Raw genomic sequence first — 25624 nt, 5'->3', positions numbered from 1 at the left:
GAGTGTAGCTGATTAACAAGGTTAGGTTAACAAGGATAGGTTCAGATGAACAGTGAAGACATTCAGCCATTCATATACATGTATCTCATTCCATTCAATTTCACATGCAACGCCTCATCCAAGAATGCTTGAACACAGAGCCCATCTCACCCACCAGGCAGAGTACAGTTGACTTACATAAGACCAAGACATATGTTTCATTCTGTATAAGTTGACACACTGTATTTTAAGATAAACTTGTTCAAAGGGATTGAGTTTATGTCAGAAAGAACAATGCCAGCTGCACTCAGTTGCAACAGAACAGTTTATCAGGGATAGACCCTGTTTGAGGAGCTTGTATCTGAAACTCAGTTTTCTATCTTGGAGGTCAGTATAGCTGGACTCAGATTCACTGCTGCTTTGCGTTGTACCACTTATTCGTTCATCAGATGTTTACTGAGAGCTTCCCCTGTACAGCACTGGGGCAGACCCTGGGGAGTCTACAAGGAAAGATAGGATAGACATGATTCTGGCTCTCGAGGAGATTTGATTCTGAACTTGACTTACAAATTACAACAAATGGCTATGAATAGTAGTGAGTGACTCAATACAAATGAAGGTCACTGCCGGGAGCTGGCATATTGCATATTGAATGCATATTGCATATTGCATATTGAGTGCAGCACTTTCCACAGTATCATCTTTCAGGATCTGGAATAGCTCAACTGGAATTCTATCACTGCCGGGAGCCAGCGTGAGGAACTCCGCCCGTGGCAAAGGTCATGAGGAAGGAGGCTCGGCATACCCAAAGGCAGGATCGAGCCTCAGGAATTCCCCTGGAAATTCTCGAGCATGTACCCCCAAAACCAGAGTCTGCCTACTTTCTGCTTTGTGCTCTCACCTACACCTCTGACTTTACGGGGGGCTGTCCCCCACTACCTCTCTCTGAAAAAAGAGTTAGCTTACAGCTCCAGTTAATAATTCCTGGGTATGACAGTGTTTCAACCTACAAACTCCTTTGGAAGTCCTCTAGCCTGCCTGAATAGGTTTTTCTGGCCACATGTGATTGCTCAGAGCCTCCCAACTGTGAGAGGCATGAGATGTTCTAAACACAGATTCCTTTGAGCAGTTAAAAGATTGATTAGAAATTGTACTGGTGAAGAGTTTTTCACTTTTTGGGCCAATGTTTGCTGCTAAGTTTCCATATCCCTTACCTGCTGTGTCCCTGGCAGTGTATTGATTGATATAATTGGTGTAAGTAGTAGCTTTAATGTTTGTAACTTTGGACCCTTGAGTTAATTCTTTTTCTTGTTATAGCCCACCACACCTTTGCGCTATAGGAATGCAACTTTAATGCTTTTGGAGGGTGGCGCCTGACTAATCACCTTTAGAGAAAAATAAGTTTTCTGAAGAAAGGGTCTTAAAATGTTAACAGGCCTCCGGGCCAGAAGATGATGCAAATCACCTAAACTTTTGCATATGATAAGTTTGCAGGAAGAAAGCCTGGCTTACTGCATGACTCTACCCCTTCCCCCATTATCCTCTATGCATAACTTAAGGTATAAAAACTACTTTGAAAAATAAAGTGCGGGCCTTGTTCACCGAAACTTGGTCTCCCCATTTTGTTCTTTCTCTTACCTTCTGGCTGAATTATTCAGCCTCTTTTCTCCACTGAATTTCCTCACTGAGCTATCCTTATTTCAGCCTCTTTTCTCCACTGAATTTCCTCACTGAGCTATCCTTATTCTATTACTCTTTGTATCCTTAATTAACGTTTAATTAAGCAGTTGTCTCCTGATCCTCGCCGACGCCGTCCCCGCTTCAAATTCCCTGAATCCACTGGGGCTGGGCCCCGGCAGGTCACAGTCCAGAATGATGCAGTGCCAAAATAAGAGACTATGTGAGGAAGCACTCCTGTGTTTCCCCTTTACTCCCACTTGTGACACCTGGTTCCACTCTCCACACATTGAGCAGCTCTCCAACACAAGCTGGGCCCCCTACCACTCAATTCAACTCTGATACTAACCAGAGTTGGCACAGACCACAGATTAAAGGCTCAGCCCCACGAGATGGCTCTCCCCTGCAGATGCCAATGGCAAGTAATGCCACCCAGGTTACCCACAACTTCTAACCAAAGAAAAGAAAGTGAAAGTGAAGTTTCTCAGTCATGTCTGACTCTTTGCAACCACATGGACTGTAGCTTACGATGCTCCTCTGTCCATGGGATTTTCCAGGCAAGAGTACTGGAATGGGTTGCCATTTCCTTCTCCAGGGGATCTTTTGGACCCAGGGATTGAACCCAGGTCTCCCACATTGCAAGCAGACACTTTACCCTCTGAGCCACCAGGGAAGCCTATCCAACTTGGCTACAAATCAGAATTCCCACAGCCCTCTCTTTGAATTAAATCATTTGCTAGAACACCTCATAAAACTCAAGGAAATATTTACTTGTGTTTACACTATATTATATAATAAAGGATATGATTAAAGACATAATTAAACAGACAGAGGAAGAGAAACATGGGTCTGGGAGAGTCCCAAGTGCAGGACCATCTGACCCCAATGGAGTTGAGGGACATCCAGTACATGGATAGTTTCACCAACCTGGCGTAATTGGTCATTAACTCCATTTCCAGCCATTCTCCCTGCTTGGGGAATGGATGGAGGAGCTGAAAGTTCTAAGCCTCTAATCATGGCTGGGTCTCTCTGGCGACTGGCCCTCATCCAGAGCCCACCAAGCATCACCTCATTTGAAGAGAAGAGTTCCATCATCCAGGACATTTCAAGAGATTTAAGAGCTCAGTGTCAGATACTCCTATCACTTAAGAAATTACAAAAGACTTAGGAGCTCTGCACAAGAAACCAGGATGGATCAAAGACTAAATATTAGAACAAAAGATCCTCTTAGCACCTCTATTTACAAGGGTTTTAGGAACTCTATGTCAACCAGGGGCAGAGACCAATACATATATATTTCTCATTATTTCACAGAGACAATGGAAATTGAAATGCTCAAAAATAAAAATAAAACAAGCTTCTTAGTGAAGCTAGTTCTAGCAGGGCATAAGCAGTCACAGAATTTGTCTGGGCAGAGAAGAGAGTATCCACTTGAATAAAGAAAAGACAAAGACAAAAGAGATAGTCATGGAAAAGCGCATTGGTTTTCTGGAAAACAATGTGAAAAAAAGTGAAGATAGGTGCCAGTAAATAATGAAAAATGACTGCTGACCAGACTGTCATCTGAACACAGAATATCTAGAATGTTGTGTGAAGTTTACAGTTTGTCCCATATGCAATGGGGGTGCTATTTCATGGATATTAACAAACTGATTTTAAAAGGGTGTGTACTTGATAAATGGGATATTTTAGGACACAAACCTTCCTGCAGTAAAAATGCTTTGGAACAGAGAAAGAAGGCAAAACGACCAGTGGGAAAACAGCTTCAATTATGCAAGCATGAAGTGATGTGGGTCTAAGCCAGAGTGGAGCAGTGAGAGTGACAGCAAATTGGTCTGTTCATTTTCCAAAGGAAAAAAAAAAAAAAAAAAAAGGCACAACTGCCCTAAAAAAAATAGCTTTGGCAGGTGTGCCACAGAATGGACTGTCCTTCACTTATTTCACCCCTGGTTGTTTTCTTTTTTTTGCTTTAACTGACCACCAAATAATCACTCCAGCACCAGATGATTTATCATCCTCACAAGTCCAGCCCAGCAGACCTGAACAGCATGAAAGGATTTCAGAACTGGTGGGTTCATCAGACTGCAAGGTGACATTACTGTTGATCTTTGATTACTATTTGATGTGACTGCTGTCTCCCAGATCTCACCAGCAAGGTATGCCAAGAGAACACAGCTGACACCTGAGCAAGCCAGGTTTTTATCCCCCAACATAGTTGTATAACTTTGAAACTTGGTGGGTCATTAAATACCATGGCCTACCATTTAGCCCCACCAAAGATATATGAAGCTGTAAAATCTTCATTATAAATTTAAAACACATAACTGAATGCTACCTAGACTTTCAGTGAAAGAAACAAAAGCCCAGCCCCTCTCCTCGGCTGTCTTCAAGTTCCATTAAGACCTTCAGGTTCCATTCATATGGCCATTTGAATAGCTGTCTTCATGTTCACGTGGCCTTCTTCTTGTATATCTCTCTGTGTCCAAATAAGAGACACAGTCAAATTGGATTAAGACCCATCTTGATGACCTCTTCTCAACCAATTACATCTTCAATGAACTTGTTTCCAAATAAGGTCACATTTTAAGGTGCTAGACATTAAGACTTTAACAAATGAAAATTTCAGTTCGTTGACAATCACGACACAATTCAATCCTTAACAAATGTATGAAGCATATTGCAAATGTGTCTCACCTAACTTCTGTGTCTAAACACACAGCAATATAAGATGGTTTCTTGAAAGTGACAGCAGCTATCAGCTAACATTTACTGAAGCTGGCTATGTGTCCATCAATATTAAGTGAATTCACTCATAAAAGATATTTTCTCTTAGCATCTCCATTCTGCATATAAAAAATAAGAATAAGAGAGCTTGTAAAAGATCTTCACCTGGAAAGAAGTGGAAGTGATCCAGAGGACAAGTAAGATGTGTACAGGAGCTTGTGGAGTCCCTTTTATCTGGTCAGTTTTCCGGAGGGTAAGCAGTGACCTCTAACATCTCTGACAGCACATCTTAGAATTCCTGTTACACACAGGAGGATATATTGTATCAGACTTTATTCTTCCATGCTATTGAGCCCCAGGTGGGGGGACTTAGGAGGCAGACTGGGAAGTTGTTGTTGTTGTTTAGTCGCTAAGTCATGTCTGATTCTTTGGTGACCCCATGGACTGTAGTCCACCATGCTCCTCTGTCTGTGGGTTTTCCCAGGCAAAATACTGGAGTGGGTTGCCATATCCTTCACCAGGGGGTCTTCCTGACTCAGGGATCAAACCCTACTCTTCTGCATTGGCAGGTGGATTCTTTACCACTGAGTCACCAGAGAAGCCCCGTACTGGGAAGAAAAGGAAAAAGAAAAGCTGTTATGGTCTCCACATCGTTAGGAACTGCTCTGGCCTGTTACATAGTTGCCTTATGATACTTAAGTGGCTCAGATCTTGGTTTGGATTCAGGAGCTGGGTGGGAGGTTTCCTGTGATGCTATATGTACAATTTCATCCCCTGCTCAAAGACCAGGAATGTAGCACAGGATAAGGGCCAAAACATAGGGGCTTAGAGACGGTAAGAAAGCCTAGATAAAGACGACTGATGAAGAGCAATGATAGGGAAGAGGTTTCAGGATCCCCGGAAACCAAACTACAGGAGACTAATGCCCAGGATGGGAGAGGATCATAAGGTCCATCCATGACATCATCTTCTCTGGTTTTGAATTTTAGAAATGTATCTTTTAGTTTTTATGACTTGGTCTGGGCTGAGATTGCATTGTGATTTCCATTTGCCAACATAATTCTGTTTCCTTATCTCAGTTGGAGGATCAAATGGCATATTAATATAATATATTACACTAGATTTCACCTAGAGCATGCAGTAAAAGCTATTTTCCAACCTCTTCAGCCTGAGCTCAAATAAAGTTAATCAAATTTAATATGTCATTAATAAAAGTTGGTCTATGGGCCAATAGTTATTTGAGGCTGGGGGTTAGGGGGAAAAGTTTGAAGGATAATTTAAAGGTCAGTTTGATTTAAGACAAGCTCAAGTTTAGCAATGCAATTTCACTGCATTTACTATACATCTCTGTGATGAATGCAAGGCAGGAAAACCAACTTTTATATTTTCTATCTATAATTAATGAGTGGCTTCTAGCAGGGATGGGAAGAAGAGAGAATTGTGATTACAGAAGATCAACTCAATTGAACAGTGTCAAACCTTCTAGAGGCCAATTTAAACCAGCTCAGGTGTCAACTTTCTCACTTTTGTATTATGAGGTTTTACAGTCTTTTTTTAAGTTGTGATCGGATGAGAACTGATTAGAAGGGAGACAGAAGAGACTAATGATAAGACAGTGAATTTGCATTATTAAAGCCAATTACAGGATGTGAATGCACTGGTCATAGTACTGTGGGGTGTCTGAGCAAGTGGAGGTGGGTAGGAGGGTAATCAGCCCTTCTCCCTGTCTCTCCAGAGTAAGATCTCCCCCAGTGGTCACTGTTCACAGACCAAGTCTGCCCCAGTGGGGCAGCCATCATGGAAAATTCCAAGAAGAAGCCTTAGCCTCAACAGGCATCCAGAATTTGATATCTTCTCCCATTAGATGAAAGATCAGGGCGTTGCTGACTCCCAGGCCTCTCTCTCCCTCCTCCCCATCACCTGATAGCGGCCTACAGGAGAGCTTAAGAGATCTGTGATTCCATCTATACAAGGAGGAGAAATTGCCGCCTTGCATAGGAAGTGGAAGGTCATCCATACTGCCTAATTCCCATCTTGACAATGACACTTCCTTCCTGAATCTAGTTCACTTAGATACCATGGCTAGTCTCTTGGCAAAAAGAATCCTGCTCCTGCACCCCACCCACTGATGAGGGTCTTATTTGGAAAGCACAGACTGGTGGAACTACAACCCAACCTGACTGAGCACTATCCACCAAGTTGACTTTGCTAACTGGCCTGCTGTGCCTCCCAGAATGGACACCATTGCTCCCCGTGACCCACATCTCACAGCAAAGATGCACCTCTTTCATTCCTCATCTCCCCTTCCCAGTGGATATCATTCAATCTGCTTAACCCTATTCTTTAATAAGAGAATTCAAACATAACACTGTTTATTTCATTGACATGTTTTCAGCACCTTGGTCAGTGGCTGTCAGCCCTGACTATGTACTTGACCCATTTCTTTTCTTTTTAATACTGATGCCTAGGCCTCAGTTCCTGAAGACCATGAGCTAATTGATCTTCATGAGACTCAAACATTGGCATTTTTGCTGTGAAATGCCAAGGTCAAGAACTTGAGCAGTGAGTTAATGAGTTCAACTTCAAATCCCTCATCACCACTTAGCTCCCATACTAGAAGGACCCCTTTAAGCAAATCCCCAATCTGTGTCCACTGGGTCACTTGCTCCTAAATGATAAGCTTACATGCTGAAGGTGCTAAAGGAACATGTCTGTTCCTCACACCAGCACCACAAGGTGAAGCAACATGATTGCAAGGAGAAAAAATTATACAAAGAATGAAGCCATGACAGTGTTCCCTATGGAAATGTCTGATCAGATTACTGGAGCAATCAGAATAACCAAACTAATGTTTCAGGCCATGCCTTATGCCAGGAAAACTGCAGTAAGAAATTCATGAAACTTGAAAGGGATCTTGTGAGGCTCTTTTGTCTGTGGCTATTTTGCACAGATGAAGCAAAACTGCTTTGCAGACTTCCAAAGAAAGACTCCACAAATAATTCATTTAACTGACTCCAGGGAAGAGGATTACTTCTTCCTAGAAATTCCTTCACTTGAGTCCCTCTCTGGGGCTTATAGGGCTAGTATCCTGCTTAGAAAGAAAGTGGAAGCCCTAAAGTACACTCACTCATAGCACACACCAGTACACCTTCAAGTAGATGAAATAATGCTTTACTTCCATTTTATCATATGAATAAAGGATTGACACATTAAAAAGTTTGCTCCACTACAATGCAGCACTTCAAGACTTTATGTTATGAAATGGCATCAGCCAATACATGATATTGCAAGTAATACCTAAAAACCACAGCAACAACAACAACAAAATAATAAATAAAGCAAGGGAAAAACAAAGAAATGATTGCCCAAAGACTCCAGACCTCTCAAATATTTTCACCTAGTATTATGCACTTCAAATCAATGACTTGCTTACAAGTCCTTGAGAAAATAAAGTGATAAAAAACACAAAAGGTGCCACCTATAACCAAAAATATTATGAATTTGGGGAGAATTAATCACATAACCATTAAACAACCAGCAAATTGTTCACCTCTTCCTTGATTGAACATATATATGGACTATGGTGGAAATAAAATTTATAAACTTGAAAAACAATGATACACTCTTAGATAAAATTGAAAGAATCTCCAATGTTGGTTTCCTGGTTTTAACATTGTACTGGAGTCGCATGAGATGTTATCTTTGAGGTAAACTAGGACCTCCCGGTACATTTTTGACACTTCCCATGAACCTATAGTTATTCCAAAACAAAAATTTAAAGAAAGGAGAAAACAGTCAACCCATAAAGGAAATGAAGTGGGGCCTTGGAATGAAAGATGCTTGAAGAATCGTGTGGATCGTTTTCAGTAGCATTAATAGTGGTAATAGTTTTCATGGTAGTCCTGCTAGTCATTGTAGTAGTATTGGTAGCAATTGTAGTAGGAGTAGTAATAGTAACTGTAGCAGTTGCACTTAAGGTGGAAGCAGTTGTAGTAGTGATTGTTCAGTAGTGGGAATTGTACCAGGAGCAGTAATTTTAGTGGTAGTAATAGCGGTAGGAGGCAGATATGGTAGATGACAGGAGCATTTGTATTCCACAACCATTGGGGCACAGTGAATAAAGAGTCTTATTAAGGTAGAGGGGAAACATCTTATTTAAATTTAAATATGTGTAAGACTTGTCTCTTGTTATATTTACTGAAAGAAAGCAAGAAACTTCCCCAAAATAATTCAATCCCAAGCTGTACGTTTCTCACTTCACTTCCCAGGAATGCAATCTTTAATTTGAAAGCATGTGAAGGGCTCAAAGCAGGTGCAATAATGCATTGCTCATTAAATCTATGGAATATGTTTATTATTAGGTATGTTTATTGAACATATACATTCTCAGCCTTGTACTGATTGCCCCACACTATCGACATCATAGGTTTGTCTAGTATTTAGAAAGCACCAGACCCTCTGGGATTTACTTAGTTTTCTCCTTACAGGTCACCTTGAAAATAAATAATTATTCCAGCAGATCCAAGCCCAGACACAATTCAAACTTTACTTCTCTGCAAAGTGTCTGTCACTGTAAATCCAACTAGGAAATAAGGTGATGGGGCTGGAGAGAGAATATTTCAGAGATCCTGGAGGTGTTTAGGATGCAATGTGCCTATTATATGCAGGTGCCGCTCTGGGCACAGAAGACTCCACAGCGAACAAGCCAGTCACGGTCTTCCTTGTTCTCAAGGGAGGATAACCATAAGCACAAAATTCAACAAACAAGACCAGTTCAAGTAGGGTCAAAAACTATGAGGAAAATAAAACCCAGAGACCTGGTAGACAACAGTGGTTTGCAGGCATCCTGGGTCAAGGAAGGTCCCTCTACTGGGTAACGCTTGAGCTGAGACCCAGGGGGAAGGGGAAGAAAAGAATTTCCTGAAACACAGAAAGCAAAAGCCCTAAAGGGAAAATCCACTTTGTCTTTGTGGCAAACAGAACTGGCCAGAAGGACAATAGTTGGTGAAATCAGAGAGGAAGCTTGCTGCTGCTGCTGCTGCTGCTAAGTCGCTTCAGTCGTCTCCGACTCTGTGCGACCCCATAGACGGCAGCCCACCAGGCTCCCCCATCCTTGGGATTCTCCAGGCAAGAACACTGGAGTAGGTTGCCATTTCATTCTCCAATGCATGAAAGTGAAAAGTGAAAGTGAAGTCGCTCAGTCGTGTCTGACCCTTAGCGACCCCATGGACTGCAGCCTACCAGGCTCCTCCATCCATGGGATTTTCCAGGCAAGAGTACTGGAGTGGGGTGCTTTTGCCTTCTCCGGAGAGGAAGCTTAGGACCAGGTTATTCAATCTCTACTATGAAATTTGGATGGACTGGGTATGGGATGTGGGGAGGAGCTGTAGTGAGAATTACTTCTAGATTTCTGTTTTTTGCACCACGTGGAGAGGACATCTTCAGCTGAAACTGGGGGACAAAGGCCATGGAGGATATGACCAGCACAGGGCACTGCAAAACACCTTCCAGTCTCAGGTTCTAGCATGGGGGGCAGAGTAGCCCAGGGTCCCAGCTGTCCAGACCCCCTGCAGCAACCCCCACCCCAAAGGGCCTTGGCCCTCCCCCAGGACACTGCTAGAGGCAGCTGCAGCCTCCTCTGCTCTCAGGGCCCACAGTCCCCGTCCAGCCTTTACCCTACTCGGCTGAGCCCAGGCAAATATCTGCTCCCCATGTGGGAGCCTTCAGCTCATCTGCTGATGCCTGGGCTCATTCCCATTGCTGCTCATTCCCATCCCCATTCCCATTGTAACGAGCTGCCACAGACACAGCAGCCCAAGACAACACAAATCTATTTTCTTGTAGTTCTGGATGTCAGAAGCCCAAAACGCACCCTCTTGAGCTAAAGTCAAGCTGACAACAATACTGCCTTCCCTCCAGGGCTTCCGAGGGAGACTGTCTTCTTGCCTTTTCTATCTCCTAGAAGCTGCCTGTCTTCCTCCTTGGTGTTGGCTCCCACTTAATGAAAGACTAGGAGCTCGGCACCAAAGCTGTAACTCCCCTGGAATCTGGGCCAGATCCCAGCACAGAAACCATTTCTGGGGAAAGGATAAGGGTTATTACTGAAGGACAAGAGTGCTAGAGGAAAGGAGAGGATTTCCAAGGCCTGAGATTGGGCTCTTGTCTAACACTCAGAAATGAATTGTCCAAAGAGACACATGTGCTGACAAAGCAAGAAGCTTTCTTGGGAAGAGGTGCCCGGGAGGAAAGCAGCAAATTAAGGGAACCCAGGAGGACGTCTCTGCCATGTGGCTTGTAGTCTTGGGTTTTATGGTGATGAGATTAGTTTCTGGGTTGTCTCTGACCAATTATTTGGACTCAAGGTCCTTCCTAGTGGTAGACTCATTGTTCAGCCAAGATGGATGTGTCAGGGGAGTTTGTAATTTCCTCGGTTTTATCTCATTACTACAAAAATTTGAAGTGACAGACCAGTGTTACAGCCCTCAGATGGACCAGTGTTACAGCTCCATGTTACAGCTCAGTTTTATTTAGAAAGTAAAGGAAAATACATCCTCAAGGCATGAGGGCCTGCCAACCCAAAAGATGCGAAGAGAAGAGAGGCCCCCAGCCCAATTTCGGCTCCTCTTTTATATGTTTTTTTTCTCCTCCCCTGGACTAGCCAGGAGTGCTGTTTGTTCTACCTGAGGTCCTCACTCTAGTCCTCGGAACTTCCTTTATTCTATTTTCCCTTCCTTGTCTTTTGGCCACCGCCATTCTGGACTCCTTTTTCCTATTCTAACTACCTAACAGATGCCAGTGAGAAGTGATTCTGGATTGTGATTCTGAATCCAGAAGTGATTCTGGATGGATTCTAGTGATTCTGGGAGATAGTCGGACACGTGACCTCTCCTTTTGACCTTTCCCGAACTCCTCTTGGTGGTGGTGGCTTATTAATTCTGTGTTCCTTACCAGGACCTCTTGTTGTAAAATAACTCACGCAAAAGGGGTTACTGTGATGTCTGGCCAAGGTGGGTGGTTTCAGTCTGTGAGTTTCCCCAACAAGAGTAGCGTAAGGGCCCACAGTGTGCCAAGTCAAGGTCATGAGATGGAGCACAGGACCCAACTCCCCTTTCAAAGGGATTCCCTGGGGGTCTGGTAGCCAATGGTCACACATCATTGATGGGCTGGGCAGGAACAGCAGGACAAACTGGACAAGCACCAAAACCACAGTTTCCGAGAGGAGCCAGTGGAAAACTAGCTGCCACACAGTTCCTGAGACAGTAACCGCGGAGTGACTTTGACTCATTAAGGAATGTTTCTTTGTGATCCCACTGAAGGTGAGGCACTTCTCTGAGAGTTAGTCTTTTCAAGTCTACCTGCCTTATCCCAAGGGAGGGCTGTGGGAGCCACACCACAGAAATGCCTAGTCACTGGCCACCTGGGCTCTAGGGAACCATCACGTGATACAATGCGCAAGTGCAATTTTTCATGCAGCTCCCAAGACTCCTGCCAAAAGCATATTTGTAAATGGTTCAGAGGTGATGGAAAATGACACTGCACTGGAGTCTGTCTTTTTTCCTGACAACCTGTCGTAAAATCAGATGCAGTCCATGAGGGTGGTCTTGGAGATCACTCCATGCTAGGTTGGTTGTGTCAACACCAGAGCAATCCGGGTTATATCAATAAAGGAGGTAATTCCAAGGAGCTTATTTTCATTGTAAGTGTTCCGTGGTGAGTTTTCAGTAAACGGCATTTGCTGGGCTGCAGCCTTTCTCCCTCTGGTGCCTACATTGGTGATAAAAAGCCGCATGAGAAGTCACCTCCAGTTCACCTTCCAAGGACACCCTTGTCGTGCTCAGATCAGCCTGAGTGACAGATATAAAACTGGCTACCCAGGCAGGCCTCATTACCCACAATGTAGTATCTGTTTAACACAAGCCACTTTGTCAAAATGGCCATTATGGTCACCTGGAAGTCACTGCCCTTGGATGACCCACAAGCAGTACGATCATTCCTTTGCCTTTTCAATCATGTTGAAGGATAATAACCGACTCCCCAAACACCCAACATTTGTAAAAGCAGAATCCCAGTCTCATCTTCAGGAGACCTAGATGTTCAGATGTGTACATGCATATTCAATCGGGCCCGAATCTTTGTGACCCCATGGACTGTTGCCCACCAGGCTCCTCTGTCCATGGGATTTTCCAGGCAAGAATAGTGGAGTGGATTGCCATGCCCTCCTCCAGGGGATCTTTCTGACCCAGAAATGGAACCCAAGTCTCTTTCATCTCCTGCATTGGCAGGTGGATTTTTTTTCCACCAGTTGTATAGCTAGAAACTCCAAAGCTTAGAACGTCATAATGTCAGCCTTTGTGGGGTTTTGCCCTTTCTCCCCTCCATCCATGTACACCATCCACACTGAAAAGAGCCTCTATCCACAAGAGCCTCTTTAAAGACGTGGCTGGAGAAGAGGGTTGAAGATTGTTATCTCACTGTTCTGCCAGAATGCAGGTGACAGGAGAAAGTATTTTCCAGCCCTCACATTCCTTGAGATGCTAAAGCTTGATTTACCATCAGTTGGGTGCTGAATACGAGAGCCTAAGGGAACAGCATGATAGCAAGAATGATGATGCCACCTTGTGAAAGTATTAATAGCCACTTGAAGACATTTGAATACAGAACAAAAGGCATCTTGGAAAGAAACCTCCTGGCTAAGGATGCCACACTGCTGAGTAGCAAGGCCTGAACTGAATAAAACGATGTGAAACGTATGCTTGAAGTATTTTAAGGTTTTGTAATGTACTTCTTCATTCTCTTGGTAATAGTTTGAATTTGCATTAATAATTAATACAAGTTCTCAATGAAGGGTTGTGCGTGTGGTTTGTGTGTGTGTGTTACAATAGCAAATCACTTTTTGTTGTTTTTGTCTAAGCAGTGTCCAACTTTTTGTGACCCCATGGACTGTAGCTCACCAGGGCCCTCTGTCCATGGGATTTTCTAGGCAAGAATACTGGAGAGGGTAGCCATTTCCGTCTCTAGGGGATATTTCTGACCTAGGGATTAAACTCGTGTTTCCTGCGTTGGCAGGCAGATTCTCTACTGCTGATCCACCAAGGAAGCCCTTGACAATAGCAAGTTACCTACACCAAAACACACAAGGCCAGAAACTGCATTTTTCTAGAAAGGAACATCATTAAGTTTCAGCATCCTATATGCAAGATTTAGATATATGCTATGTAGGCTGTTTTAGGGATCAGGATGGTCATGATTCTGTAATGATCACTTCTTTTCCACCATTGCCAGCCTTTGCATGCAGACTTGTCTAATTCAGTTCCACAGAGAATAATCTGGAAGCTAGGCCACCACAGGGACCTTCAGCACACAAGCATTGAGACATAAAAACAAGCTCAGTAAATGCAAAAAGAAAATTAAATAACCTTTAAAGGAGTTAATGAAGCCAGCTAGGAATGCTAAGGAAATTCATTCCAACCTATTTCTGGCTATCTTTGCTCATAGAATCTTAGTATCAAATCATATCAATGGGTCCTCATTCCCCTTAAAATTACATGGATTCCTGTCACATAGGGATGAGAGCTCAATAAGGAATCAATATTCAGTTCTCATGTAATACGGAAGAAAACTTCAAGAAATAACACTGGTTAACAAACTGAGAGAAATGACAGGTTAAATTTGAATTTGGAGAGCACCTTGTAAATTGTTTGCACAGACGTGACATTATTTACATGATAATTTCATGCTTCTCAGCACACAGAGGAAAATAAAACTTGTTAGAGGACATAATGGGACCATTAATCCTATTAATGGATCAAGGGTTATTTCTAGAACTTTCCTGTTGCTTCATCATCTTGATCTAATTGGCAATATTGTTACATCTGCATTTCATCACCTACGGGGAAAGGCAAGTCAGAAAGAAAATGAGTTTGCTAGCTTGCCCAGAAAAATAAGGTGTCAAAATGTTTGAAGCATTTAGGTTCATTTATTTGGAGTGACCCCTTCGCCAAAGTATGAAAAAATATTTTAAGTCTAAGTAGCTTTGCACTCACTGAAAGAGTATAATGAAGAGCTTTGTCTACAATACTTATTTCAGAAAGCACGGAAGAAATAAGCATGTATCAGCCACAAAACCACTAAGCTTCTTTAACTTGATGTTGCTACTGTTTCCTCAAACTCAGCTGAATCAGCTTCATTTAAGTGGCAATGCTCTAGAAGCAAAAAAAAAAAAAAAAATGATAGATTACCATGGCCCTGAGCTCCATTTCAAAAGTACAGAAGAAATTCTCTTCCCAACACACTCACATTTCATCAGTTACTTGCAATTTCAGGTAGAGTACTCTCCAAACAGGAAGAGATGGGAAGGAGGCCATGGGATAGATCCAGATTCAAGAGAAATTTGACACTCACCCTTCATCCTGAAAAATAGTCCACATTGTCCATCTGTAAATAGAATTACAGCTCCACCAACAACCAGCCCTAATGCAAAAGTGCCTGGGTGAACAAAACTTAAACGCCTATGAAAAATGGTTCTGCGCCCATCAGCATCTATCTGTTCCGGCCTTCTTTGCTTTTCCCATTTGTCTCTATTTTTATTTAGAGCCATGCAAGATGTTGCCTTTCACTCCAGGCACATGCCCTTACGGCTGCGGGTATGTGTGAGTTGTCCTTGTCACCTATGGAGCTACATGGGGGAAAGAAATTACTTATTGATTTTCCTTCCTGTAGAATGGTGTCTTTGGAGCAATTGTTTTGAATCAGGTCAGGAATGCACACAGCTCCAGCAGTGGGAACACAGACCCTGTCATGATGAGGATGTCCTGCTCATCCCTCAGCCCATCTCGGCAGTTGTCCGTCCCAGGATCACCAGCTCTGAGAATAAGCCAGAGGAAAAAGTATGCACTTCAGAAGTTGAAAGCATGAACAAAAACTGGTATTTTCCCCACCTGAGCAGTTGAAGCAGCATGGCGTGAACTTTGCTTTATTCCTTTATGCTAAAAGAGGTTTGGGATGGCTCATTCTGAAAGGAGGATGCAGCTCGGACGTGCAGAGAAAACAGAAAAGGACATAAAGCTGGACCAGGATCAGGCACGTGGAGTCAGCATGAGCTGCTGGCGGGGTAGAATACTGGGTGGGAACTCAAAGAGGAAAAGTCCTTCACAGCAGACTGAGGGGTTTGTGCTTTTTCCAGGGAGTAGCAAGCAGTGGGCTTTCCTGTTGGCTCAGATGGTAAAGAATCCACCTGCCATGCAGTAAACCCAGGTTCAATCCCTGGATCAGGAAGATCCCCTGGAGAAGGAAATGGCAAACCACTCCAGTACTCTTCCATGGAGAATCCCATGGACACCCAGGCCTGGCAGGCTACACTCCATGGGGTCGCAAAGCATCAGACACAACTGAGTGACAAACACTTTCACACTTTAGCAAACTGTGGCCCATGTGCCTAATCTGGTTTTTGTTTTATTTTGTTTCGTTTTGAGGTAACATTGGCTTATAACATTACGTATGTTTCACGTGTATATCATGTTTCTGCTTGTGTGTACTCTACAGATTGCTTGCCACCAAAAGTTGCTTCCAAATAAAATTTGATTGGATCCAAGTTTTCCACCTGAGATCAAAGTGTCCCAGGCAGTGGCCCAGGTGGACCTGTGTCTGTAGGAATGAAGGCTGTGTATCTGGCTGAAGCTGAGTCAGATGAGAGCTCATACCTGCCAGACCCAGGACCCCATCTATACCTGAGGAGGACCCTATGGGGCCTTCCCAGGACAGACCCCTTTTCCATGTCCTCCTCCTGCCTCTTGTCTGTAGAAAAACTTTGGTGAGAGGATAATTTTAATCAAAGAAGTAAGAAAATGCAGAAGCAAAGGGAAACCATCAAACAAGGCAAAATATTAATAGTTCAGTGATTAAGCAAAGTTGAAGGTCATCCTCAAGGGCTATGGATAATACTCTGAGTCAAGTCCTCTGAGCTGTTTTATACATACTGAAATCCACACCAGGTGGAAGGAGTTAATTACATGATGACCAGACTGTAGCCATGACATCAACCACTCCATCTTGCACAATTCCATTAACTGGCCTCAAGGAAATGGAAACAAACTGACCCTGAAACTGAAGGTTAACTGTACTTAAAACAATCAAGATGTCACTGATCAGATCACTGATGACCAATTTCAAGATACTGTCAGAGCTGACTGCTGTTTCTGCACGTAGCTCCCTCCCCCTGCCTATGAAACACCCCTGAAACTCCCCCTTTAAAAGCTCTTGGCCCCTGATCAGCAGTTAGGAGTTGGCTTTTGGAAATGAGTCTACCTTCTTCCAGGTTGCTGGCCTCCTAAATAAAGCAAGCTTTCCTTTCCTACTAACTCTTGTCTCTCAAGTATTGGCTTTCCAGTGGCAACCAGCCAAACCCGAGTTAAGGAACACACCCCCAGCACTCTCTGACTTTGTTGCCCTTGGCCTTTTCCCTGTGCTGCTACTGTGATCCCACTCGCCCTGGAAAGCAAGACTCTCATCCTTATCATTCTAATAAATCCTTTTCTTCCTGCTACGATTCTCCCCCAACCCCAACTTCCTGCCTTCAGCTCAGAACACTGTAGAAGTTCAAGAATGTCAGCTGACAATACTGACTTTTTTTAATGATTGAAATAAAATCAGGTGAAACCTATTTCTCCGAACCATGCTTTAATTTTGTTCGAATGATCTGTTCTCTGTAAGATATATAATAATCTTTGAAGAAGACAATTTTTAAAAGTAATCTGACTACCCCATGCTTATGTATTAAGCTCTTGCTGCAGCTCATTGGAGAAGCAGGCATGTATCTGACACAAATCAGGTTATGTTTAATTCTAGTTAAAGAAGAGAAATATCTTACAGAAATGAGTCATGAACTCTTCTAAGAATAAAATTATACAGATAGAGATATATGGGCTTCCCAGGTGGTGCTAGTGGTAAGGAATCTGCCTGCCAGTACAGGAGACGTAAGAGACACAGATTTATCCCTGGTTCAGGAAGATCCCCTGGAGGAGGACATGGCAACCCTATTCCAGTCTTCTTGCCTGGAGAATCCCATGGACAGAGGAGTCTGTCAGGCTACAGACCACAGGGTTGCAAAGAATCAGTTACAACTGAAGCTACTTAGCATGCACAATAGAGATATATAGGTATATATATTCTATTGGTTCTGTTTCTCTAGAGAACACTGGCTGATTCAACATGTATATAATAATTTTGTTAAATTATTACAACTATGTAGGTTTAGTTGTGGTGAGTTGATTACAGTATGTCCCCAAATTGTTTCTTTCTTTTGTTCTCTTTTTCCCCAGGCTTCTCTGGGTCTTAGTTTGAGCTTGCAGGATCTAGTTCCCAACCAGGGACCGAACCTGGGCCACCTGCGCTGGGAGTGCAGAGTCTTAACCACTGCACCACCAGGGACGTCCCTCCCATTTGTTTCTGCCTCCTTGTATCCACACCCTTTCCACCCTGACTCTAGGCTCAGCCGTTTAGCTTGATTTTACCAGAGAAACAATAGCAAATACGATTGAAGCAAAGACTTGAAAAGTATTTGTGTATGGGAGCATACCTTTCTGCTGCTCTTAAAACCTGAGGCCACTATGTGAACCAGCGCAGGTAGGCTGTCGGAGGCAGTGGAAGCCACCGAAGAAGCCCCAGACGTCCCGTCTGTGCTGGTCAAGGCTGATCCATCAGCTGACTGCAGACAAAGGAGCAAGCCCAGGTTAGGTCTCCTGAGACTTTCCTGTGCCAGGAAACCCAGCTGAACCCAGCCCAAATTGCCAAGAAGGATCATGAGCTAAATAATGGTTGGAATTTCAAGTTATGTTTTAGGATAGTTTCTTATGAAAAAATAATAGCTAATGAATACAGTAGAACAAAAGCTCAGCAATAGTCCAACAATCTATATGCTAAATAGTCAATAGCAGTAATTTCTACATAGAGGTTATAGATAACTTTCCATTTATTCTTCTCAGAATCTTTTCCCACTGTTTAAAATGAGTGGCTTCCCAGGTGGCTCTAGTGGTAGAGAACCCACCTGCCAAAGCAGGAGACTTAACAGACTCAGGTTCCACCACTGGGCCAGGAAGATCCCTTGGAGAGGGGCATGGCAACCCACTCCAGTCTTCTTGCCTAGGAAATCCCATGGACAGGGGAGTCTGCGGGGGGCTACAGTTCAGGGTGTGGCAAAGATTAGGATATGACTGAAGCCTCTTAGCACTCCCTAAAGAGCATGCGTTATGTTTGTGAGCATAAAAAATAGCAAAAGCTATTGCAAATTAATTAATTAATTGAAAATTTAATTTTTAAAGTGACCCTCTCTTCTCAGATTTTCTGCTATAATTACTTTTTGCAAAAATAAATCTCCAATTAATAATGAAGTGTTTTGATATCTTGAACTGATATTTAAAGCTTGCTTTGCTACTTGACAGTGGGAGCAGAATAGGAAGTGGTATATATTTGTGTGTGTGTGTGTGTGTGTTCCATAGTTATTAACCTCCAACTGACATACAGCATAGACTCATAAATGATTTGATATTAACAAGTAAGACAGGGTACGGAAAGGAATATTTGGAAGAAAAGGAGAGTCCCTGGCTATGGGAATTAGTGAATTGCCTGAAAAATCCAATGCCAGTGCGTTTGGGGGCCATTTGTATCTGCCTTTGCCCTGTATAAACAGCTGGAGTTCCTTTGATAACATCATGATTCTATGCTTCCATTTCTAATTTCAAGCTTAACGCAAACTGATTTAAGCAATAAATAGACATACAAACCAGTAAATTAAACTAATCGTGGAAATTTAAAACACACATCTAAAGTTCCATTAGAGAGCTAATTTGGAAAGAGGATAGCTTTTTAAAGACAAGTGAAACAAACAACACGGAAAAATTGCATAAACCAGGAGTTCAAATTTGAAAGAGACCATCTTCAACTAACTTTCTGGAGTTTAATTTTTGAACAGCATAACAAAGGAGCCAAAAACTATCCACTTTCAATCGCATTAATAAAGAAACAAGCAAGTGGTGTTCTACTTTCTTTGATTTTTCAAAAAGGCGCCATGTAGATTTTTAAGAGGGAGATGACACAGAGCAAAATAGATGATAGGAGCAGACAAAAACTAGATGAGAAGCGAAGGGAGACTGTCACTGCCTTCAACTTCAAGATGGTCACTGGGTTACTTCAGGGAGGGCTGTTATCCACCATAAAATCTCTGACAAGGATCTGAACACAGAGGCTCTAAAATCTGCCAGCAGCACTGAAAAGGGAGATGGAAAGAATGAGGAGCAGTGTGACCAGGTTTAAAGAGGATTTCAGTCATTTGGGTAATTGGGCCAGCAGATGGCAAACGCAGTTCGTTCTGAAAAACTGGGAAATAATTAGTCCAGGAGAAGCTAATCCAGTTATAATGATCCTCCACTTATATGGCGTTATTCTTCACAAAGCACTTTCACCCGGAGTTTCCCACAATGCTTCTGTGATGAGCATGCAAGGGACACTAAGACATTAGCAGGGATGGAACAAGCCCTGTTGGGGGAGATGTATAACCCACATGGCCGGGGTACCCAGAAGAGAAGGCAATGCTCAAAGGAGAAGCAGGAGAAGCCCAAGGTGATGCACAAACAGAAATGTCTTTTGGACACTCATTGGAGAGAGCTAAGCCAGAACAGTGTTTGCAGGATTCGGAATGATGACCCATGAGGGGTTCGAGTATTATCTCCTTGAGGTTAGATCAAATATATATGTACACCAGATTTTGAGGGTTTTCTCTAAATAAAAGTTTAAAGAGTTTAGCTTTATCTTCCTAAAAGGATAACACACACACACACACAGACATCTTTCAAATGGCCAAATGAAACTTCCCACAGTTTTGTAAATAATTCTGAAGATTGAACAAGCTATTCAGTGAGTGTTGATTTCCAGGGAGAATGAAAAGAACTTTGTTCTTGAACTGACTGCACTGGTTTCCCTCTTTCAAAAGCACATTTCTCTTCTTACTTTGTCCCACCCCTCCCCATCCCCTCTCCTCCTATCTCTTAGTCAGGCAGAAGGTGTGGTGGGACATGCACAAAGGTTAGACTTTAATGCAATAAAGAACCAGCAGTCCAGTCTTACTGTCAACTCCTCCACCCAGCCACGTCAAGTCAACAAACCTGAGCCTCTGGAACATTTTCAGGGCTTGAATTTTCTATCCACCTTATTGATATCACCTATAGACCATGTATGGCTTCAGTTCAGTCGCTCAGTCATGTCTGACTCTATGTGACCCCATGGACTGCAGCACGCCAGGCCTCCCTGTCCATCACCAACTCCTGGTGCTTGCTCAAACTCATGTCCATTGAGTCGGTGATACCATCCAACCATCTCATCCTCTGTCATCCCCTTCTCCTCCTGCCTCAATCCTTCCCAGCACCAGGGCCTTTTCAAATGAGTCAGCTCTTCACATCAGGTGGCCAAAGTATTGGAGTTTCAGCTTCAGCATCAGTCCTTCCAATGAATATTCAGAACTGATTTCCTTTAGGATGGACTTGTTGGATCTCCTTGCTGTCCAAGGGGCTCTCATGAATCTTCTCCAATGCCACAGTTCAAAAGCATCAATTCTTCAGCACTCAGCTTTCTTTATAGTCCAACTCTCACTTCCATACATGACCACTGGAAAAACCATAGCTTTGACTAGACGGACCTTTGTTGGCAAAGTAATGTCTCTGCTTTTTAATAAGCTGTCCAGGTTGGGCGTAACTTTTCTTCCAAGCAGCAAGCATCTTTTAATTTCATGGCTGAGTCAGGAGTGGAGAGCCAGCTTACGTGGATGGCTGAGTGACACAAAGCCCAGAAAATAGAGAGGATGGAACTTGCCCTGCATGGCTTTGGAAGCACTTGAATTCCAAGTTCTCAAAGCTCAGCTGTTTAAAATACAGCTCCTCTTGTTAATATAACCAGGGCAATTATTAATATTAATCATCTCTCCCAAGGGAAGCAGGTGGGAGAGAGTCCAACCAAGTCTACAAGTCAGATTGCTGTAAGAATGAGGAAGAACCTATGCCTGCAACACACAGAGGGCCAAGGGGATCGTCATTCTTGCTTTCATCTTCATGAGGGTGTTGCTATTGCCAGAGGGTCAGATCCAAGTCAGACCTCAGCCCACCTCACAGTGAAGTTTCCCTGAAAGTTTGTGTACTGTTAGTGTTAGAAGGGTAGCGATCTCAGGCTATACCATGTAGATTCCAGAACCGCAGACTATTTCCTCTTGCAAGTCTTTTCTCAACTACTTTCAGACATCACAGCATTCAGTCCTAGGCACCATAATTCAAGGGTGACATTGACAAATGGAAGTTTGATCACTGGGGTGACATTCACTGGTGCTTAGTAAGCCCTCTGGAGCTAGAGCTTTTAAAGAGTAATTGCCAGAATTAGGGATGTTCATTTTTTAAATTGGGGAACTTAAAATGCTTTAAAGTGTGATCATGCACAAGAGAGATTCAACTTAATCTGTTTATATAACTCTGGAACAGCACTGTCCAGTAGAAAGATAATGGGAAGCACATGTTTAATCTTCAGCTTTCTAGTACTGATTTAAAAAGCAAGGGGAAATTGGTGATATTAATTTTTACTCACATTACCATCTCACTATTTTATTGAGGTATAGTTGACATAAAACATTGTATTAGGTCCGGGTGTACAACGTAATGATCTGATATTTGTGTATATAATGAAATGATCAGTACAATATATCTAGTTAATATCCGTCACCACACATAGCAACAAATTTGTTTTCTTGTGACCGGAACTTCTAAGATCTGCTCTCTTAGCAACTTTCAAATATTTATTAGAGTATTAACTGTAATCACCCTGCTGTACATTATATCTCATGAGTTATGTATTTTGTAACTAGAAATTTATAGTGAAGTTAATTTTAATAATGTACTTTGTTCACCCAATATATCCTAAATAATCATTACAACATGTAATCAATATTTTTAAAAAACTTTGGGAATATTTAATTGTCTTTTTTCTTATCAGGTCTTTGAAGTTTAACATGTACTTGATACAATCCACAGCCACATTTCAGGGACTCACTGGACACGTGTCACCCACAGCTGCCACATTGCTCAGAGCAGCTCTAGAGCCGACAGTGGTCCATGATGTCCTAGAAAGAAATATCAGAGGGTCTGTCTTCAACGTCCTGTGTGACCTGTGGTCCTTCTTTCTTTAAATCATCATGAGCCAGAAGTGTTTGTTGCTGATGTCAGTTTCTCAATCGGAAAAAATATCTCCACTTCTGTCTCTTTTCAACTAATGCTAACAAAGAAACGCCTTTCCCAGGGTCCCTTCTCCCCGATCCTGACCCACAGCTTTCCTGCTACTTGTGCAAACACCTGTGCCTCCTCCTCTGCCCTGCAGTCTTCCACACCCTCTCACATTCTGAACAGACACGTCACCTCCAGGAGCATCTCACACCTTCTCACTACAGCGCACTCATGGACTGAACGGTGGTGGTGCATTACTGCAAACCATAGGCAGCCTTACAACACCATCAACGGCTGCTAACAAGGCAGTGCAAGCCCACAGGAGTTCTCACAGTTACGGGGCCCCAGCACCTCAGTTATGATGCTTCGGTACCTTTTGAGTTTCTCATCCTGCTTGCATTTGTTACTGTGGTTGTTTTAACAGACACAAGCGACAAAAACTATTCTGGAAAGTATGTCCTCCCAGACCCGCCTAACTTTATCTAATTCCAGGGACCTAAAGTGCTTTCTTAGCAAAAATTGTATTCTAGAAAAGCCTCAGAGTGTTTACCCGAGGGGTGCTCCATCAGGAGAAGTCCATGGCCTGGTGGTATCTGGCGAAAGTCAGCACGTGGAGGCCATGATCTTAGAGTGTCTTGGGAAATGCAGGCATTTGTCCTGGGGCCCCCTCCCTGGGTCCTTTTACATATGGCAGCTTTATAATACTTGATGCCAGAACAAGAAGCTAATAAATAAGGGCTCCTACCTCCTTCTCTTCTGACTCTAGAAGAAAGCAGCCTCTGATAAGGGGAGGGATAATCAGAGAGTTTGGGATGGCCATGTACACACTGCTATATTTAAGATGGATAACCAATACAAACTTTCTGGATAGCCCAGGGAACTCCGCTCAATGTTATGTGGCAGCCTGGATGGGAGGGGAGCCTGGGGGACAATGGATATATGGATATGTATAGCTGAGTCCCTTCACTCTCCACCTGAAACTATCATAGCATTATTAATAGGCTATGAAATTCGCTCTGTCGTGTCTGACCCTTTGTGACCCTATGGACTAGACAGTCCATGGAATTTTCGAGGCCAGAATACTGGAGTAGTTAGCCTTTCCCCTTTTCCAGGGAAATCTTCCCAACCCAGAGATCAAACCCAGGTCTCCCGCATTGCAGGAGGATTCTTTACCAACAGAGCCACAAGGGAAGCCCGTTAGTAGGCTATACTCAAATATAAAATAAAAAGTTAAAAAAATTGTAAATAATAAAAAAATTAAAAGTTTAAAAAATAACATAAAATGTGGGTTTTCTATAAAATCAAAAAAAAAAAAAACTCATAAAACAAAAAAGGAAAAGAAGAAAGCAGCCTCTGCTTCTCTCCAGTTGCACCCTCTCACTTTTCTTGGCACCAGATGATGCCAGCAAGTAGAAGTTGCTAAGTGTTGCTTTTAGAAGAATAAATATATATATAAAATGCACATGTCACATCACAGCATGACTTTAAGTGCCAAGTTCGGGTATTTTTTAAATATCTTCACCATAGGGACAGGAGCGGGGAAAGGTATCAGAATCATCTGTGAATCCAAGATTTAATTGTGATATTGACTGCAGCTTTCTTCTGCTGGTTTAGCAAAACCTCTGCACGCCAATGAAGAACACGCATATTAGCAGGTATGACCCCTGCTAGGCGTCTCTGCGGGCAATGGAAGCGGGCGCCTTCAGAATGCGGATTCTTCTAAGACATTATTTAAGGTTCTCCTCAACTGTCCACACCACATATTGATTTTCCGTCACAGCTCTATGTCTGGAGGGTTGGTAATCTCCATTGATCCACAGAGAGCATTTTCAGTGCATCAAAGAGGTACAAAAGGTGAGACCCAGAGGGAAAGACGGAAGCCATGCTTTTAGTGCTGGACACAGCTAGGAATGTAAAAGTCACATCAAACATTAAGCTAAATTTGAGGCTTTTTTTTTTTTTTGAACGTTCTGAAATCTGTTGACATGTGAGTCTCAATGGGACACAAAAAAGGGGAAGGATTATTATTACCTCTTCTAATGGAAAAATTCCCCCTGGTGGAATTCAAGCAAGCCGTCTGCATGACACACAGAATTCTGCATTTATCTTTCTGTGGAAGACCAGGTTTGAATCACAAACGCCTAAGTTGTGGAATTCAATCGGTCCAGAAGTGATGCTAGTAGGTCAGCATCATGAGTCAAACAGAGGACAAGCTGATTAGCTTTGCTTCCTCGTCAAAGGCTATCCCAGGAGCCTTGGTGATGGAATCCATGCCATTTCTAGGGGCAGGGAGTGCCTGACATCACGGAGTCTGTTACAGCAAAGGGCAACACTGCTCTGGAATGAAGCTGCCCACCTCCCAGGCCAGAGTGCCAACCGGCCATGGAAAATCCTGTGTGCATCAAAATCTCAGACCCAGGTACTGATGAAATTATTTGCAGGCAGCAGTGGAGACATAGACAGAAAGAACAGACTTAAGAACACAGTGGGAGGGGTTGGGGGAGGAAGGAGAGGGTGGGATATATGGAGAGAGTAACATGTAAACACTCATTACCATACATATAGCCAATGAGAATTTGCTGTATGACTCAGGGAACTCAAACTGAGGCTCTGTAACAACCTAGATGGGTGGGATGGAGAGGGAGGTTCAGGAAAGAGGGGACATATATATATCTATGGATGATTCGTGCTGAGGTTTGGCAGAAATCAACACAATACTGTAAAGCAATTATCCATCAGTTAAATTTTCCATCAATAAATACTTTTTTTTTTAAATCTCAGACTTGGGCTCACTGAATAAGTATTGCAGGCTGTCGTAAGAAAATACCACAGACTCTAGGTGGCTTAAACAACAAAGTTTTATTTCTCACCAGTCTGGAGGTTGGAGGTCTGTGTAGTCAGGTTCTGGTGGGAACGCTCTTCCTGGCTTGGAGGTAGCCACCTTCTCACTGTGTGTTCATCTGGTCTCTCCTTGGTTTGTGAACATGGAGAAAGAG

At 43.0% G+C, this 25624-nt stretch overlaps 2 long non-coding RNA genes across 2 annotated transcripts; both read right to left on the bottom strand.

The window, feature by feature from the left end:
- On the bottom strand, positions 1-25624 carry LOC129632964 (uncharacterized). The gene is made up of 3 exons (XR_008704775.1): positions 25499-25624; positions 17954-18082; positions 1-479 (listed from the first exon to the last, which is right to left on the bottom strand). It is a non-coding gene; the product is annotated as an uncharacterized LOC129632964 (long non-coding RNA).
- Positions 14063-15244, bottom strand: LOC129632963 (uncharacterized). The gene is made up of 3 exons (XR_008704773.1): positions 15172-15244; positions 14677-14789; positions 14063-14582 (listed from the first exon to the last, which is right to left on the bottom strand). It is a non-coding gene; the product is annotated as an uncharacterized LOC129632963 (long non-coding RNA).

The sequence above is a fragment of the Bubalus kerabau genome, chromosome 18 (genome assembly GCF_029407905.1).
Source record: "Bubalus kerabau isolate K-KA32 ecotype Philippines breed swamp buffalo chromosome 18, PCC_UOA_SB_1v2, whole genome shotgun sequence".
NCBI lineage: Eukaryota > Metazoa > Chordata > Mammalia > Artiodactyla > Bovidae > Bubalus > Bubalus kerabau.
Note: the sequence above shows the minus strand (reverse complement) of the source record. Positions and strands in the feature narration are given on the sequence as shown.